The 17,500-nt window shown below is 36.0% G+C and overlaps 1 long non-coding RNA gene across 1 annotated transcript in view; it reads left to right on the forward strand.

Moving 5' to 3' along the window:
* Positions 1-17,500, forward strand: part of LOC135213519 (uncharacterized) — an 856,968-nt gene that overhangs the window by 729,783 nt on the left and 109,685 nt on the right. The window contains exon 10 of the long non-coding RNA XR_010314152.1: positions 11,322-11,383. This is a non-coding gene — a long non-coding RNA (uncharacterized LOC135213519). The remainder of the gene's footprint in view (positions 1-11,321; positions 11,384-17,500) is intronic.

The raw sequence follows: 17,500 nt of genomic DNA on the forward strand, positions 1-17,500 counted from the left end.
TCGTACGAAGAGAGTACCCCCAATCTCATGACATGTCACCCTAACACCCCATCCATCCCTCAATCCCCAGGAATACCAATTCCATGCCCCGACACTCCACCTACCGCACACACCCGACTCAGTCATTCTACAAAGTATAATTTGTCGCTATCGCTCCAGCATCTCCCGGGCCACCTTACTGGAACGGAATGCCACCTCCGACAATTATGCACACCTTCGGAGACGCTGATATGGCCGTTTGAAATGGCATGTTGTTTTCTCTTGTGTTATTCAGTTCAAGCGTTGCTGGAACTAACATTTCCGCGTGTTTATATACATATACACATATACATGTATATGTATGTATACATATATATATTATATATATGTATTATATTTTTTTTAGTTCAAACCTTGCTTATAGACGACCGTGGGATTGGCATTGATCGTAAAGGAAGATGGAAGATGGAACTAAACAAACAAGTAGAGGGTGGCTCACATTATATACTTTATGACCCGTATGTGCAAAGGAAGAAAACCTCAGTTATATTGACAACATCTCTATATTTGGCCCTCTTGAATATTACTGTCAGACAGGTCACAGTTGTTAGGGTAAAACTTCTGGTCATCGACGAAAGTTGGTTTGAAGAAAGTCTCGTGAAGTCAAGAATATTTTTAATTTTCAAGGAAAATTAGAACCCATTTTAAAGCTCGCCGATTTCATTTTAGCAAAACATATCAAATGGACAACTGAGAAACAAGAATAAAAAATAAAATTGCACAAGGAGTATAAATTAAAGCGCAGTTGTGGCTGCATACTCAGAGCCAGAGAGAAGCTAAGATATTGAAATACCAGAACATACCAAGAACAACATTGCTATTGAAGAAGTGGTGAAGTAAACCTATGAGATATCCCTAAATTTACGAAATTATAATGGGTAAATTTTATAATGTACCAAGGGCAGCAAAACTGGTGGTGAGCCAATATGAATGTTACAATGGACAACGAAACTGGGATTTCAGCAACCAGACCATTCAGTAAGTTGCCAGGAACAAAAAGACACGGACACCTAATGACATTCTAAAAGAGTTTTAAAGGAGCTCTCGCTGTGGCTCAAAATGAGAGCCGACAGAAGGGTTTAAAAAAAAACTAGGATTATGTTGACAAATAAATGTATGTACGAATGTATGACTTCTCTCACTGTAAGATATTTATCAAACAGTTGAAAAATGCCTTCTTCTCTCTGTGTGTGTGTGTGTGTGTGTGTGTGTGGAACGTGCGAAACCAATAAGATACAGGGCGGGGGGGGGGGGGGGGGGGGGGCGTGGGGGGGTGAGAGAGAGAGAGGTGAAACGAAGAGTTCTGCCCGAGCACTTACATTTTATTGCACGATAAGCGCTTGGCCAACATTGTTGCAACTTTTCCTACCAAGACTGTTGACCGATCGCTTTAGTGCTTATGCACACCCGTGTAATAGAATCGAAAGTATATATGGACAGGTAGATAAAATAATAAGTATATCCTGAAGGTTATTACGGTTGTTTGAATAAAAATTATCTATATAAGATCATTCATAAGTATACCAGTTATCAGGAAAGATATGCTTGTGAAATAATGTAAGACATAAAATATTAATTCAGAAGTGATCCAGAGAAAAACTAATAAATGTAGTGGATGGGGGGGGCGGCGAAGGAAATAAGGCACTGCTAAACAGAAATTATCTGGATTGTGTATACCTTTTTCTCTAGACCTACTATTGTCTCGATTGAATACGTGTCTTCGATATCAATAAATCTACGGAAATTTAGCTCCACTTCTTACAAGCCATTGAAAAATGTTATAATTTTTCCTCAATTTCTTGCACTCTTGTTGTCATGGTGAAAAACATTTAGGTTTCTTGTTGCAGGCAGCATACCATTGCCTTCCGAAAGCAGTGTAAATTGAGCATCCTTCATATATTTCCAAACCAACAAATTTCCCAAAATGATTTTCTATAATGTTTTTCTATTCTAAATTTGTAAATGTTATGCTATGTACATTAAATGGCTCTAGATATGCGCTGTTTGTTCATGTTATTACACAGAATAATCTTATTTCTGCAGAACCAAAGACTTGATAGGTTTATAATGTATAGAATGGAAGTGGATTCTCGTGTCATGAGTGTGGGATAATTAACTGAGCGAAGATAAATAACTGAGCGATCTCTCTTTTTGCTATGAAAGTTGATTGTATACTTGCCATATTTATCATGTAATGGAAAATCTGTCAATGATGTGGATCAGCTAATCTTTATTAATGGAAATCTGTCAATGATGTGGATCAGCTAATCTTTACCTTATCCCATAATATCTCAGCGAGTAATGCCTTATTGTTTGTCTTGGAGTATATATGTGTTGTCAAGTAGACCGTAAGTTTTCATTTTGGACAATAACTGTTAGTCGTTTAGATAATGTCTGTTGGTCAATCTGAAAATGTTCTTTTTTTACTGACGCAATTATCTTTGATTCTTAGGTACCCGTATGCATGTTTATTTTGAAATGATAGTGTAAGAAAAAATTTTCCTACATTTATTGAGGTGTGAGCAACTACAACAAAGATGGTTTGCAGTAATGATTGCTTTCTGAATATGATTTCATATTATAAAAAGCTAACCACTGCCCGCTGATATGAGAGGTAACTCCCGTAAATTCTCCCATTTGTCGGTTTAATTGAGTACATAAGCTTTTGTGCTTCTTCCGTATATGACCTCAAACACTTCAGATAAACGTGAATTATCGGTTTGTTGACCTAAGTATTATAAAACCTATTTCGGTGTAGTCTACCAAATTGTAACACTAACAATTTTAGATACTTTCATTAGTGTCGTATTGTTTGCTTTATAGATCTGCTAAGATGGGGAGAGTAGGATCGATTTAAGTACTGTCCTTCAGTTTCATATTAATCGTGGATTAAATTATGAGATTTGTTTTGCCCAGATGGTTTCGCCATCTGCCTAAACCTGGCTAGTCGTGGCTCTCTCGACTAGACCAGGTTCTTGAAAAATTCCACTCTTGCCTACTGAATGCAAGTTGCCGTTTTCATTTTGGACAACTGTGTTTGAGTCACTTCACTTGTCCTAATGTGTTGCTAGCATATAATCAGACGTCACCTTCATATAAGAATTACAAGTGGAACTAGATTACATGTCATTCCAGTTCCATGGAATGCTCAGTATCCACTCAGGTTAAGTATATTGTCTTTCCTATCGTATGACGTATTGTACAAAGCGACCACCAACGCCAGTTGTAACAATAGTAAAATAGATATACTTTCTTTAAAGCCTTCTCAGTCTTGCTGTAAGAGCTGCAGAACCTATGTTGATAAAAAGAATCAGTAAGGAACTTTGAACTGAAATGGTGGTGCATCTGAACCGATACACCCAGTTGAAGATGCACAGCAATGACGAAGACACGAGGCTTGAACCAGCGCTGACCTAGTGTTACCTGATTCTTTTCAGTTTCCTTCTGGTAGGAAATTCATAGTATTCTGCATAGGCAAGTCTCCTGAATCTGGATTGCTGTGATATCATTCTTGATCACTTATCATATTAATTGTGCCCTGCAACATTGTCTTTAGTTGCAAGACACGCGGCTTTGCAGTTAGCTAAAGATATTAGTGCAACTAAAGAAAGTGTATCTCTTTTACCAGTCTTACAACTGGCGTTGGTGGTCACTGTGTACAATACGTCGTACGATAAGAACTACAGTATACTTACCCTGAGTGGATACTGAGCATTCCATATAACTGGAATGGCATGTGTAGTTTCAAAGTGTATCTAGTTCACGTGTAATTCTCATAGGAAGGTGTCATCTGATGACATGCTCGCAACACATTAGGACAATTGAAGTGACTCAAACACAGTTGTCCAAAATGAAAACGGCAACTTGCATTCAGTAGGCAAGAGTGGAATTTTTCAAGAACCTGATCTAGTCGAGAGAGCCACGACTAGCCATATTTCATATTAATCGTGGATAATTTTATCCACGATTAATATGAAACTGACTGACAGTATTTTAATCTATCCTACTCTCCCCATCTTAGCAGATCAATAAAGCAAAACAATACGACACTAATGACAGTATTTAAAATTGATAGTGTTACAGTTTGGTAGACTGTACACTGAAATAGGTTTTATAATACAGAGGTCAATAAACAGATAATTCACGCCTATCTGAAGTCTTTGAGGTCATATTCGGCATAAACACAAAAGCTTAGTATGTACTCAATTAAATCGACAAATGGGAGAATTTATGGGAGTTATCTCTCATATCAGCAGGTTTTAAACTGCTTTCTTAGTAAAGATTCATGTAACTTCATTTTCTGATCCTAAAAAGCAAAATAATGATGTTTCTAGCGAATGGAAAAAATTTATTTTATTTTCGGATTGCCACTTTTTACCAGCGTAAAGAGATGATAACGTAGATTGTTGAAATGGATTTTAAAGAATAAACATCTGTTAGCACGTTAGTTTCTGGATGATTATTTTGAAATTGTTCTGTACATAAAGGGTAACATTAAACGTAAAAAACAGATCAGTGCTGTATCTAGAAGAAAGTAAAACACCACTGGCAACATGTCTCCCACATCGCCCTAAATTGTTCTTATTTCGGGTTTTACAGAAAGTTACATTTTTTTTAAATATATGATTATTGCAGATTATTAAACATTTCGTCAAGAACATGTTCCAAATTGTCACTCTTATCTGTGCCAGTTTTACTTGATTTTTTCTTTTTAACATCCAAGGATTTTGAATGACGAAAAGTGTTGTATATACTTACTAAAACCTCAAACCATTATATGGTTTGTATTTAATGAGTTAAAATTTTACCTTATAGTGTAATTCCAATTATTTTGATTTTTCCAACGATGAATTTTCGTCAAAAACGAGATGATGTACCATAGTAGTTTCGTATTAAATAATATTGGAGATAGGTAATGACATAATTTATTTCTCTCTCTCTCTCTCTCTCTCTCTCTCTCTCTCTCTCTCTCTCTCTCTCTCTCTCTCTCTCTCTGTTTATAAGTCTTTTTTTCGTTGACTGTCTGCTTCCAGTTTCAGTTATAATACCCTTTTATAACATTGTCTCTTATTAGATCTAATTATAATAATGATAATTTTTTTCCTCCGAAACTGGTAAGTTTCTTCGAAGAGGCTCTCTTGAAATTGGTCCTAACTGATGAATTCCTTCGAGCTTTTTCTTCATACTTGAAGCTTCAATGAGCTATCCACAAATATCTGACAAAATTAAATCAAACTTCATTCCCATCAGTGACTAGAAAACAAAACGTGTAAGCAGCATAAAAATGATCCTATGCTATCAAGTGTAGAATAATATTCCAACAGAAATGTTCTAGTTTATAGTGTATGTTGGTTACCCCGGTGAAACTATTCCAAATTCCTTATCTTAAGTTGGCAAGCGGCAAAATGAAGAAGGATTTATGCCAAGACTCATATTGAACGAGAAAACCACTACCAGGATTTTCGTTAGAGTGATATAACGATTAAATATTCTGAAACTGTATTAGGAATGAACTTTGAAAATGAGATAACATTACATAAATTTGTTGACACTTGAGCGTTAAGACCAGATTTCAATATACAAATGACCACATTTGGAATTTGTATCCATTTTTCCTTTTGAACTTGTAATATTTATAGCACTCTTCATACATTATTGTAGCTTCACTGTATGTTCCTTAAGGTTTAGGGATCGGAAATGTACCTAGTTTGTTTTTTCTTAACGACAGAGAAAACTACTCAATTAAATATAGTATACTCTTACGGGATTTTTTCCCTTCTAGTTTTTGACAGTTCATATGTCAGCTTCTTAGCAAATGCAGAATTATTATTATTATTATTATTATTATTATTATTATTATTATTATTATTATTATTATTATTATCTGTTTGATTTCTCAGATGGTAGATTCATTAATTTTTAATTCTCCTTAAGTTGATATTACTCTTTCATTTTGTCTCACACAAATACGCGCACACAAATACGCACACATTGCACGCTAACTTTCTTACTGTATTATTTGTATCTATTTTGTATGAGTGTCCTGTCATTGTTCATTCAATGTTTTACGGTGTGTGATTTTTTAGAAATTAATCGAAAGTGAAGTAAATAAGCAATATCATAATAAGTGATTTATTCTTAACATCATAATCAATCTGGTTTATCCTCCAAGTCTCAGAAACCTTGGAGAAAATATGCTCTTTATTTACTATAGTCTCATCAGCAATGGTAGGTAATCCTCTTTTAGAATAGAAAATGCGCCACTGTCCTAAAATCTAAGTATTATCTGAAAGCTGTCACTTGTATTGCTCCATATTTTTTGAGTTCCTCCAATCGGCTCTGATTCGCTTCATGAGTCGGACCCTACTTGTTTGTCCAGTAAGGCTTTGGAATATATATTTCTTTTATTTCTTCTTGAATATACCATCAAATGTTCACATCTTTGTAGTTATGAGGCATTTTACCCTGTGGGCAACCTTGTATCCATGAGCTGATTTTCCAATGTTTTTGCTTCATCTTGGCTCCATGACTCCATATTTTCCATCTTCACTTACTTGTATATACAACAGTGGCTTTTCAAGTGTTGTCTTGCTTATTCTGTATCAAGTTCCTCTATTAATCATTTAGTATTTTGTTTTCATTTTTAAAGGAGAGAAACGGATAAATCTGCTTTGTCCATCTATTGAGGGAGAAACATTCTTCTAGGTTAAAGGCAAGTCAAATGACTTGGGAATCATAGGGGAAGGCTAAGAATCCCCAAATCTGAAAGCGAAGGATATTAGACTGATCAAATGGGTCGAATCCTATGTTCATTATGCCCTCACATCATTTGTCGCTTTATACTACAACGATGTCATAGTAATTTAACCAAGAATAACTCGCTTACCTATGGTATACCCATTCTCTGTGACATCTGTGCTGTTTATTTATATCTGCAAACAAGGAAGTTTTCCGGATTGGTTTTGTCACTGATATGGCATTGCTGGGGATGGGACCAACCCCCTCGTTCCAGAATCAATGCTTAGAATGCAACGGACCTGATTGTGAGTGAAACTGGGTCACAGAGATGCCCCAGAACCACGAGGAGAAGCGAATATAATTACAAGCATATATTGAAAAAAAAAAAAAAAAAACATCCTAGCTGGCACCTATTTAATGTTAACGACTCCATTCCTGTTCAGCCTTTGTTGAAAATGTGTATTGCGTTTTTTATTCAGAGCTCGTATTCACTTTTAAGATTTGTGAGGTGTTGAACTGAATTTTTTCTGAACATTTACTTTGAGGTTAGAATTTGAGTGACAAGTGGACCGTATACATAGCTTATGCTGATAAGCCTACAGAAATGCACATCTGGGTAAAAAAATAATAAAACAATAAAAGTTTAAAACTGAGAAATCAGAGGATTATCTGTGGTTCCCTTGTACTGTAGTGATTTGTATACCTGACGTTGGCCATGAGCACGGATTTGCCTGCTTCGTTAGCGCCTCCAGGTTCGTTAGAATACAACCCCCTTCCCCCTCCCCGCCCTCCCCCTCCTAGCTCCTCAGGGAGGCTTTTCCCCCGTCAGTACCTACTGTGACTGTCACCAAGTGCGTGGTTGATGCAGGCAAGCAAAGGGAGCTCTCTCACACCGCAATACCTTGCAAAAAGACTGCGTTGCCTGAAGAGGCCAGTTGGATTTTCTGAGAATTTTATGAACACAAAAAAGGTCCTATTGCACAGAATTACCTTGGTGTCGACTACTTTCCTTTGCCCAGAGCCCTGGCATTGCGTAGCGGACATTTTTTTTTTTTTTTTACTTTTCATTCTAGTTTTTCGTTGCCTTCTGCTTTACTGTTGTTCGACAAATATTTCGCTCGACTTCATTATACTATTACGTTAACGTTAGAGGAAAAGAAAGTTTCACAAGGAGGGAGAGATCTTCCTTGTTATGTTTTATTTGAAACAAATTAATACTGTTTCACCCATAAAAGTTGTTAATTGATTTATTGTATAAGCGTATGCGATAAAGATCGTCCTCGACCTTTGTAGTTAATTCCCCTGGACTTTGTTTTAGAGTAACCTCCTTTAGATAAATTCAAGTCTGGTTTGACAGATTAATCTGGTCTAAGAAAGATTTTCCTAAAGTTAGCAGTGCTTGGTATAAACCAGGGTAAACCGACAAGAACAGCTTTGTTCGTAAATGCATTAGACTAACCAAATACTCAAAACGATTAAAAAAAATAAACACACAAATTTTCTGACTTTAGTACACTTTGGTGCAAGTTATCGCAGCAAGTTATCGCAAAAAATGTACTCGGCTTAGTAAGAAAAAAATTTAAATTATAATTTATATTAAGAACGAATATAATGGTGTAAACGGGTTTTGAGGAGCTTCTGCTTGGTTGTGAGTGGATTTTGTCAAGGAGCGAATTCCATGTTTATGCTGAAGTGGGGCGCATTGACTGCAACAAAACGATAAATAAATCTGTGGCTTGATTTAAAATAACTTTTTTTTTTCAATTATATAGCCTAGGAATAGTGTGTTTACATGCATATATATATATATATATATATATATATATATATATATATATATATATATATATATATATATATATAAAAATTTTCACGCAAACTACGTACAGAGAAACAAAAGGTTGCCAAGAGGGTTCGGTTCTTGTATAACCAGTGTTATAGGGATGTATAACCTTCTTAATATATAGAAAGTCATTACTTCTGAAGAGCTTCTTCAGGCGAAGAAAAACTTTCCAGAATTAACTCAACTAGATAAACTAAGAGAAGGCAATTAACAATGAATACCGAGAATGATGGGTTTCTCTTTAAAATCTCCTTCGAATATTTTATGCGGAATGGGGTCAAGAATGAGTAGACTTGGGCTTGAATGTATGTTTTTTTTCATATTTTAGCTGTATTAATGCAGACTTGAGATTTTCCGAAATAATATTTTTGCGTTTCTCATTATAGTACTATTGGACCAATCAGTCCTATATGTGATTATTGACTTGGGTGCAAAAAATAGCATTACTGTTTTAGGCCAATTCCAAGTGAATATCTCAAGTGATTCTTCTGACGTTTAATTCCTCACCTGTCTGGCGAGCTCGTTGTTTATGGCCTTGGGTGTTAACCCTTAGGTTCTCTGGAAGTCTTTTTGGGCCGAAGTTTTTAACGCCATTGACATCGTTCACGGTATGCGCCCACCAGATTCAACAGATTACCATGTATTATTTAATTAACCATTTATGTCAAAAGAGGTGCAGAGATTTTTAAAGAACTCTCATAAATCAGCCATCATCGGTCTCGCTCACAAGGTGAGCGTTGTAATGGCTGGATTTTAGTCATAACTGCTGTCAAGCTGATAATATAACTTCGATATTATATGTTTGTTCTAGTAATTGTTATTTACTAGTCATCGTTCTTTTTAAAATAAAACCTGGTCCCTTATCAGGAGATAAGTCTTACACATTTCGGCGGTTTTCTTGTCAATATTCTCCCGATAAAGGATCGTTGCTTCGTCTGCCTATATCTGAATAATTTTTCGGATAACTCTTGAGTATTTTCATGTCTTTTTTTTCAATGTCTCTGTCGTATTAGAGATTTACATGCGGTTGATACACGAAGGATATTGTAACTTTCTTATACCGCTCGCTTTTTATGGTATATCAGGCTCCATTTAGTCTTTCTCAAACGGGAGTTGATAATTTTATCTTTTTAATGGTAAGTTTCGCTGAATTTTTGGAATGGCTCATGGGGATTTACTTTGTTTTTATGGACACTGAGGATGGGAGGTGAGGGGGCTTGGACGATGGCGCTTGATGACTTGTTTTGCATTATTTTCGGATGTCACATAAGGATTTTGTATTCCCATCTTACACCATCATTTGCCACACACTCTTCTCTCAAACTCTAGTGGTCATTTTTCGTAAGACAGCAGCGACACCGAACGAGATGAAGAAATCGAAGGAGAGGAGTCTTAAATTCGCCTCGGTGTGACAACCTCAAACCCGGGGTCGTCCGTAATCTTAACGAGATCACCAGCAAAATGCCAGAGCTTCCAAGGCACAATGTAAATTACCCCAATCATCGTTTCCATCTCGACCCTTAATCACTGTTTCCTATTAGATATGGAAATCGCTATTTCCTCATTTGGGAATTTCCAGAATAAAGACTGGAACGGCTAGGGTCGGAGGTATGTCAGTCAATATTTGCCGCATTTTTTAAAGGCGACCCCTTTTTTTCTTGTGTTTTCTTACGTCGATTTTTTTCAGTTCTTGTTTATTTTTTTCTTGCTACGCAGGGAGAGAGATGGTGCAGTTTGTGTATCTGCGGGCAACTTTGATATTGTTCTTAGGTTTTTGTGTTTAGAGGCATTTGTGTTTCTTCCTATGAAGAAATTTCCTTCCTTCCCACTACATATCGTCTTAAAGATAATTTTTTTTTGGCAATTTTTTTTTTTACTTGCGTTCAGTATTGATTACTTTTCCTTGGAAACGTCCATCTGCCAAAACATAAGCAGCAGTTGCAAAACAGTTTTAATAAAAATTGGGAAATTATGTCTACAATAATCTGGTTGTGTACTGTAATTACCAAAAGGTTGGAAAACATGGTTAAATATACTAGAAAATTCACAGCTACGAATGTATATAGTAAAGAAAAGAAGGAAAAAAATTAATGTAATTACTTTATAGCCAGAGACCTTATTGTTGAGTGCTTTGTGGTAATAATGATAATAAGAATGAGTGGACAGTTAATATGTATACATGTATATAGTATATATCTATATCTATATATATCTATATATATATATATATATATATATATATATATCTATATATATATATTATATGAAGTTTTACCATTTATTAAGCCACAAAGATCAATCAGGCTGTCGCCAATACCTTGGGAAAACTTACCGTAGCCTTCTTAACGTCTTTCTTTCGCTCGTTTCGACAAAATCCCATTAATACAAATTAATGTAAACTGTTAAATTTTAACAGAAAAATGTACCTCCTCATACCTAGTCAATGGACATAGACCGTAACAATAGAGAATAAAAATAAGAATGAAAATAAGAGGATCAGCATAAACAAGGGAAGTTTTTCAACTTACGATTGTAAAGAATTTATTCAGCGTTGAGAACAAAAAATGGGCAAAGGAGAAAAAGTGAGGCGGAGCCAGAAGGAGTAGAATAAAGCAATAAATAATCGTGCATACGTGGGCAAAGAATTCCAAAATTCGTTGCTTCTTTGATCCAATCCTAATGTCAGACACTTCTTTTATAGATACAGTGAAGTCATAGGCATCAATGGACCCTGCTTGGTAGCTCTGTATTGATGTGATCGTGGTGAGTGTTCCACTAATTTTTGTATATGTAGAGACCGTATGAAATAGTGTGTGTAGTACCTATGATTTTAGTTAAACCCATTTTGTCATATCTTTAAATGGAGGGCCGAAATTGACCTGCTCCCGTGTGCTTGATATATACATATTAATCATATATATATATATATATATATATATATATATAATATATATATATATATAATCATATAATGTATATCAAGCACACGGAGCAGGTCAATTTCGGCCCGCCATATTTAAAGATATGACAAAATGGGTTTAACTAAAATCATAGGTACTACACACACTATTTCATACGGTCTCTACATATCACAAAAAAAAATTAGTGGAACACAATTTTTATTTTTATATATATATATATATATATATATATATATATATATATATTATATATATATAATATATATAGGTGAATGTTTGTATATTTGTTTGTCCACTATAAAAATCCGAACCTCTCGACAGACCCAGAGAGAATTTTGCACATGGCTTCAATGTCACCCGAGGAAGGTTTATAACTCAGAATCCAACCCCTACCCCGTGACAAACGTACAAAAACTTACAAAACAAATTCAATTTTCGTTTTTAGTCGACCATTTCTTCAGTAACGTTCTGGGAGTCACGATTAGCTTGGGTGAAAAGCTCCAAATTTTCTGGTGACGTCATTAAACTCCTCACACTACAAACCCTCAGATTATGGTAGGCCGACAAATGCGAATTTCCTCATTAATTCGTTGGTATCATCTTCGTTTTTACCCTCGGAATTTGCTGTAGCGACTGCTTCGTGACGTTACAGTGACAAATATCGTTAGAATGACCAATTTCATAATAAAAGCCGTTTTAAATGAGGTCTGGAATAATCGAAATATCACCTTCGACACTCCAACGGTTGAAACTAATTATTGTGCGAATTGGTAAAACTTCGCCCCATGCGGAAGATGAGTTTCTTTTCACGGCGCTTGGCACCGATTACCTGGAAGATAAGAACTGAAAATTCCAAATTGAAACTTTAGAGGAATGTAGATAATTGAATTAGGAAATCTTTACCGAAAGGCACTTGCAGATATGTGTATGGAAGATAAATGTATACGGTGCAAATAGGAACCAAATTAAGAACTCGTAGTGCTCACAGCTTACATAACACGTCAATTTCGTACCGTTTGTAAATGTAATCATACACAGTAAGAAATAGTATTCCCGTCATTTAGGCAAATAAAATTATTTATGGTTATATATCAGAATGATATATATCGACACGTATTTATTCAAAACAATTAATAACCAATTGCCTAACATTCTTCCAAGAAGGGAGAGGTTTTGTTCGATTCATGATTACGTTATTAGCAAAGGGACGAATTGACCAAGTTTATAGATGTCGTACGGACGTGCTTAGCGGTAATTTTTTTCTAAAGATCCGTGTAACTTCATACTTAATGCTACGTTAATGAATTTGATGTCATTGTAAATATAATGAGTTGTAATTTATTATACCATGTCAATTTTTGAAAAAGTCCCTAAAACTAATATAAAGTATACGTATCACGTGTTGAATTTAGCTGGATCGGAAAATTATTTTGCCACCTTTTTTCATAATCTGGTGAGGAGTGGAAGACTAACTGCTGCGGTAATTAACTTGGGATAATAGAAGAGAAGCAAAAAGGCGTAACAGAGTATAGTACAAATACTTATTATTAAAAAAAGACATTCTCATACAAGCTTAATGAATGTGTTTAAATAAGAACCTAGGGATTGGCTCAGTTTGTTTTATGAAATGGACAGTGAAGTTATTTTCATGTGTGTGTATATATATATATATATATATATATATATATATATATATATATTTATTATTTATTTATAGTAACACCTACCATAAAAAGCCAGGACACTGGCCTGGGCCTATACGAAATTGTCTGTATCACATGGATATGTTGTCTTAAATTCTTATTTTATGATTTGAACTCAGAACGACCTACAAATAGCGCTGAAGGGTCTAACATTGAAATGAATTAGGCCTATACATAATTTATTCATATTCTGATCAAAATGGCTGAGATCCTTCCCAGGTGAAATCCAGTGATAAACTGTCACGAAACGTTCCTTACCAATCCACACATGCAATTACCTGTCAGTTGGTCGAAGACCCTATAGGTAATTCCATCAGCTTGGCCATCCTGGTGAGTGGACTGGCCACGCCCACAAACTGTCGTCTGCACGAAAGGTTTAACTTCAGTTTCTGTGAACTGGCAGAATAAATGACAGGCAAACCTAATAGTGAATACCCGGACTAAGGTTATTAAATTCTGTGTGAGAGAGAGAGAGAGAGAGAGAGAGAGAGAGAGAGAGAGAGAGAGAGAGAGTCAGTTTATCCGTTGTCATTTAGTTTTCCCGGACAACGCCGGGTTGGTCAGCTAGTATACATATATAGGTATATATATACGTATATATATATATTATATATTATTATATAATATATTAAATATAATATTATATATATATATATATATGTGTGTGTGTGTGTGTGTGGTGTGCGTGTGTGAGTATGTGTGTGTGTATTGCATGGCTTGTATTTTCAATCGGCAGATCAGTAGCCTAGTCAGGATTTGTTATGCGTGTTCATTTTTATTTATTTATGTTTTTCGCGTGAACAAGTTGTTTGAGCGAGCATTTGGTTAAAACTATGTCAGTTGCTGCCTTTCATATCCGCGAACAGTTTGCACTTTCGGTAGAACCAAACTAATGAATTTGGGCAATGGCAAGTGTTCGATTTTTTTTTCCAGGCAAGCTAATTCCAGTCTTCCTAATCATGTTTGTTTGATTATTGCTCAGTAAACTGCATCGTCTCTCTCTCTCTCTCTCTCTCTCTCTCTCTCTCTCTCTCTCTCTCTCTCTTTTCGGAAAGTAACAAACTGGTTGCTTCGAGTCTTCCGAGCCACAGTACCTAGCCATGCTCCTTGAATGTCCAGAATGCTGCTGCTTCTTTTGTCCAGCAAGCTTCTTCTTCCTCTTCCCCCATTCTCTCTCTCTCTCTCTCTCTCTCTCTCTCTCTCTCTCTCTCTCATGGTCGGAGTGGCATGGCAAGTGGGCGGCGGCCTGGTATACGGGGAGCGTCTGTCAGCGACCATCTATCAGTGCGATAAGTCCGCTGAGACACGCCGGCCTAATGGACAAACCGTGTCGGAATTAGGCAAAACAAAGAGAACACATCAATTAACCCGGACTGTGCGTTGTCGTGGGCATGTCTGAGAGACAAGACAGCCCCGTCCCAAGGTTTCAAGGTATGCAGGCATGCAACCACTCCTCTACAACTAGCATTACTACTACTACTATTACGACTACTATTTCTACTTCTAATACTACCATTCCTGTAATCCTCCCTCTCTTTGTTCCCGTCGCCTTCTTTCGTGTAGATGTTCTGCAGACGAGAAATCTTCGTCCCATGTCCACTTTCCCCCTTTCATAGCTAAGCAGCGTCGGATGCTTGTTTTATTTTCTGAATGACATACCTATCATCATTGGTTGTCTTTCCTATCACTTGAGGAAAAAGTGCGAGTACATGTTCGGGATGTTAATGCTTCTCAGCATTAACAAACAAAAACTACTTGTCGTCATTTTTTTTTTTCTTTTATAATAGTTGCTCAGACATCCTCTTGTGACCTCTGCAGAGGAAAAGGTTTAGGGCGAATTATATTCTAAGCATAAGTCACCGCCACCCAGCCGTGCAACGGGCGACAGTTAGAATCAGGAAAATGGCAAAGGAAGCAAATTGACTACAAAGGGAAAGAGGTAGAGAGAAACAGACAGAGGCTGAGTACGAGGGAGGGAGAACCGAATTCCAAAATTCAGAAAATAAAAGTAAAAACAAAAGAAAAAGAAAAAAGAAAACAAACATGCCAGACTTTGGAGGGTGGGGGGAGTTGAGGACAATCCCAAAGCTGGAACTGTCAATCACGGGCAGGTGGCCATGCATAAAAGAACGGCGGGTCGAAAAATATCAGTCTTGATATTTCTTTGGGGCTCCAGAAGCCAAACCCATAGCGTGGGCCACTTTTCCAAGGCTGGCCCATACCGGGCGACTTTTTTGACTGGTCGACTCCCAGCTGAACTTTTTATCATCGATGTGACCGCATAAGGAGCTCGGTACAGCGAATGTCAGATAACCTGATCCCAGTGTTTAATTGGCTGGTAAGCGGACTTTGAGCACAGAATTAACTATGGATAACGAGTTGATCGGCCTGCGAGGATAAGATAGGCCGGAAAGGACTAATGGTAATTAGCAAAACACCTTATCTCATCCTTAATGATCGTTCTCAGTCATTAGGACGGTCTACCAGTTGTTTTTGCTTTTAGGTTTTTCATCAGAAATGTAAAAGTAGAAATAGGATTCATTTGTATTTCTGTCGTCCCTATTCAGTCTTTGTTTGCTTATATTCTGGTCATAATTCTTAACAAATTTTCCAATTTAAGCATTAAGAAAATTAAATTAATAATATTTGTGTCCTATTCAAACATAACCAAAAAAAGCAACTGTGTTTAAATTTACGTTTTGCTAAGCTTTTTACTTTTAATCATTCAAGTAAATCACAGGCGTGTGAATGTTTTTCGGAACTAATACAGCTAATCATAGGTGTTAAATCATTTACCCTTACTAAAAACATAATTTTTGTAACAAAAAGTTCTATACTTATAATTTTCCTTGCAAAGAATAATTAAAAAAGCATCATGTTAGACAATGAATTTCAAATTAAATAAAGTGTTCATATTAATATACACCTTAGTAGTACATAAAAAATTGTAATACCGGTAAAATATCTTTAAGATCTTAATATTTTGATCGCATATGAAATGTTTCCGTAAGTATTTAAGAAATTGTAATAAAGGATCAAAACTATATGCAGGCAGTAATGTTGTCGGAATGTTGTACAGTTATCTGGATTATCCAAAAACTTCTTAAAGTATACTAGTCTTCCTGTTGAACAACTCTTCTTTTTGCACGAAAAACTGACTGGTTGTGCCAATCTGGTCGTGATGTACGGACATATCAGTGGCAAGTTTCTCAAATAGTAGTCTTGGCGTTCCTTATTGTTGCGTGTTTGAGAAGCGGTAATGAAGGATAATTAGTCATAATTTTCTCCATAATTATGTTGATTATTGGATTATATGCTGCATTGTGAACGACAATTAAAGATTATTATTATTAGTGTGAAACCCCACATGAAAGATAGATAAAGTAAACCTTCTCTTCTCATTCTCATTCACAGAGTGAATAAAAGTAATGGCACCAGATGTGCTACGGCATATACTGTATTAGGAACTGTAGTGGGCCTATTGCATCGAAATCTGTGATTTAACCTCCTCCCAACCCTCTGCCAATAGGCAAACATTAAATTCTCTCCCCAGAGCCTCAAGGGAGAAGAATTAAACGCGTAATAGGGTAAAACTATATTTATGAGTGCTAGTTAGCCCATCACGATTCCAAGTATTCCATGCCTTTTATACCTTCTGTGACTGAGTAGACATTTTGGTGTGGTAAATCACAAGTCAGTTGCTCAGATTCATGCAGAGGAGGCTTAGTCTTCTTCTTCATCTTCTTCATATTATTTTTTATTATTACTAATTATTATTAATTATTATTCTAAAGTTTGTTGGACAGTTGCATTTAGAAAAAATAAGGCTAAGCAAAAACAATAAAAGTTAGTTTCTGAGAAGTTTTCCGGTAAGCTTTGATGCCTTTCGGAAACGCAACTTTTCGTCTTCCGAGGTAATGAAGTTACCGGAAGGTTTTATGTTTCTTAAAATTTTTTTCCAGTACATCACAGACACGACTGCAAAATGTCATTTGCCTTTAGTAAACAAACCGAGGTCCTCTTATCTTAACTATAGTGTAGTCCCCGGCTGATAATATTATTTCCGTTAGTAATATCCTGCTCCTCATTCCGTCTAGTTATGGGTGACACTATTTTTTTCATTTGCTCTGCTTTCTTCTAATTTCCCAATTCATGTTTTTATTTATATGTATTTTTTTATTTATTCATTTGTATGTAACGTTAATCTGAGCCTTATGAAATTAATATTTAATGCATTCTGTTCCATGGTAAATTGC

Source organism: Macrobrachium nipponense, chromosome 43 (genome assembly GCF_015104395.2).
Source record: "Macrobrachium nipponense isolate FS-2020 chromosome 43, ASM1510439v2, whole genome shotgun sequence".
NCBI lineage: Eukaryota > Metazoa > Arthropoda > Malacostraca > Decapoda > Palaemonidae > Macrobrachium > Macrobrachium nipponense.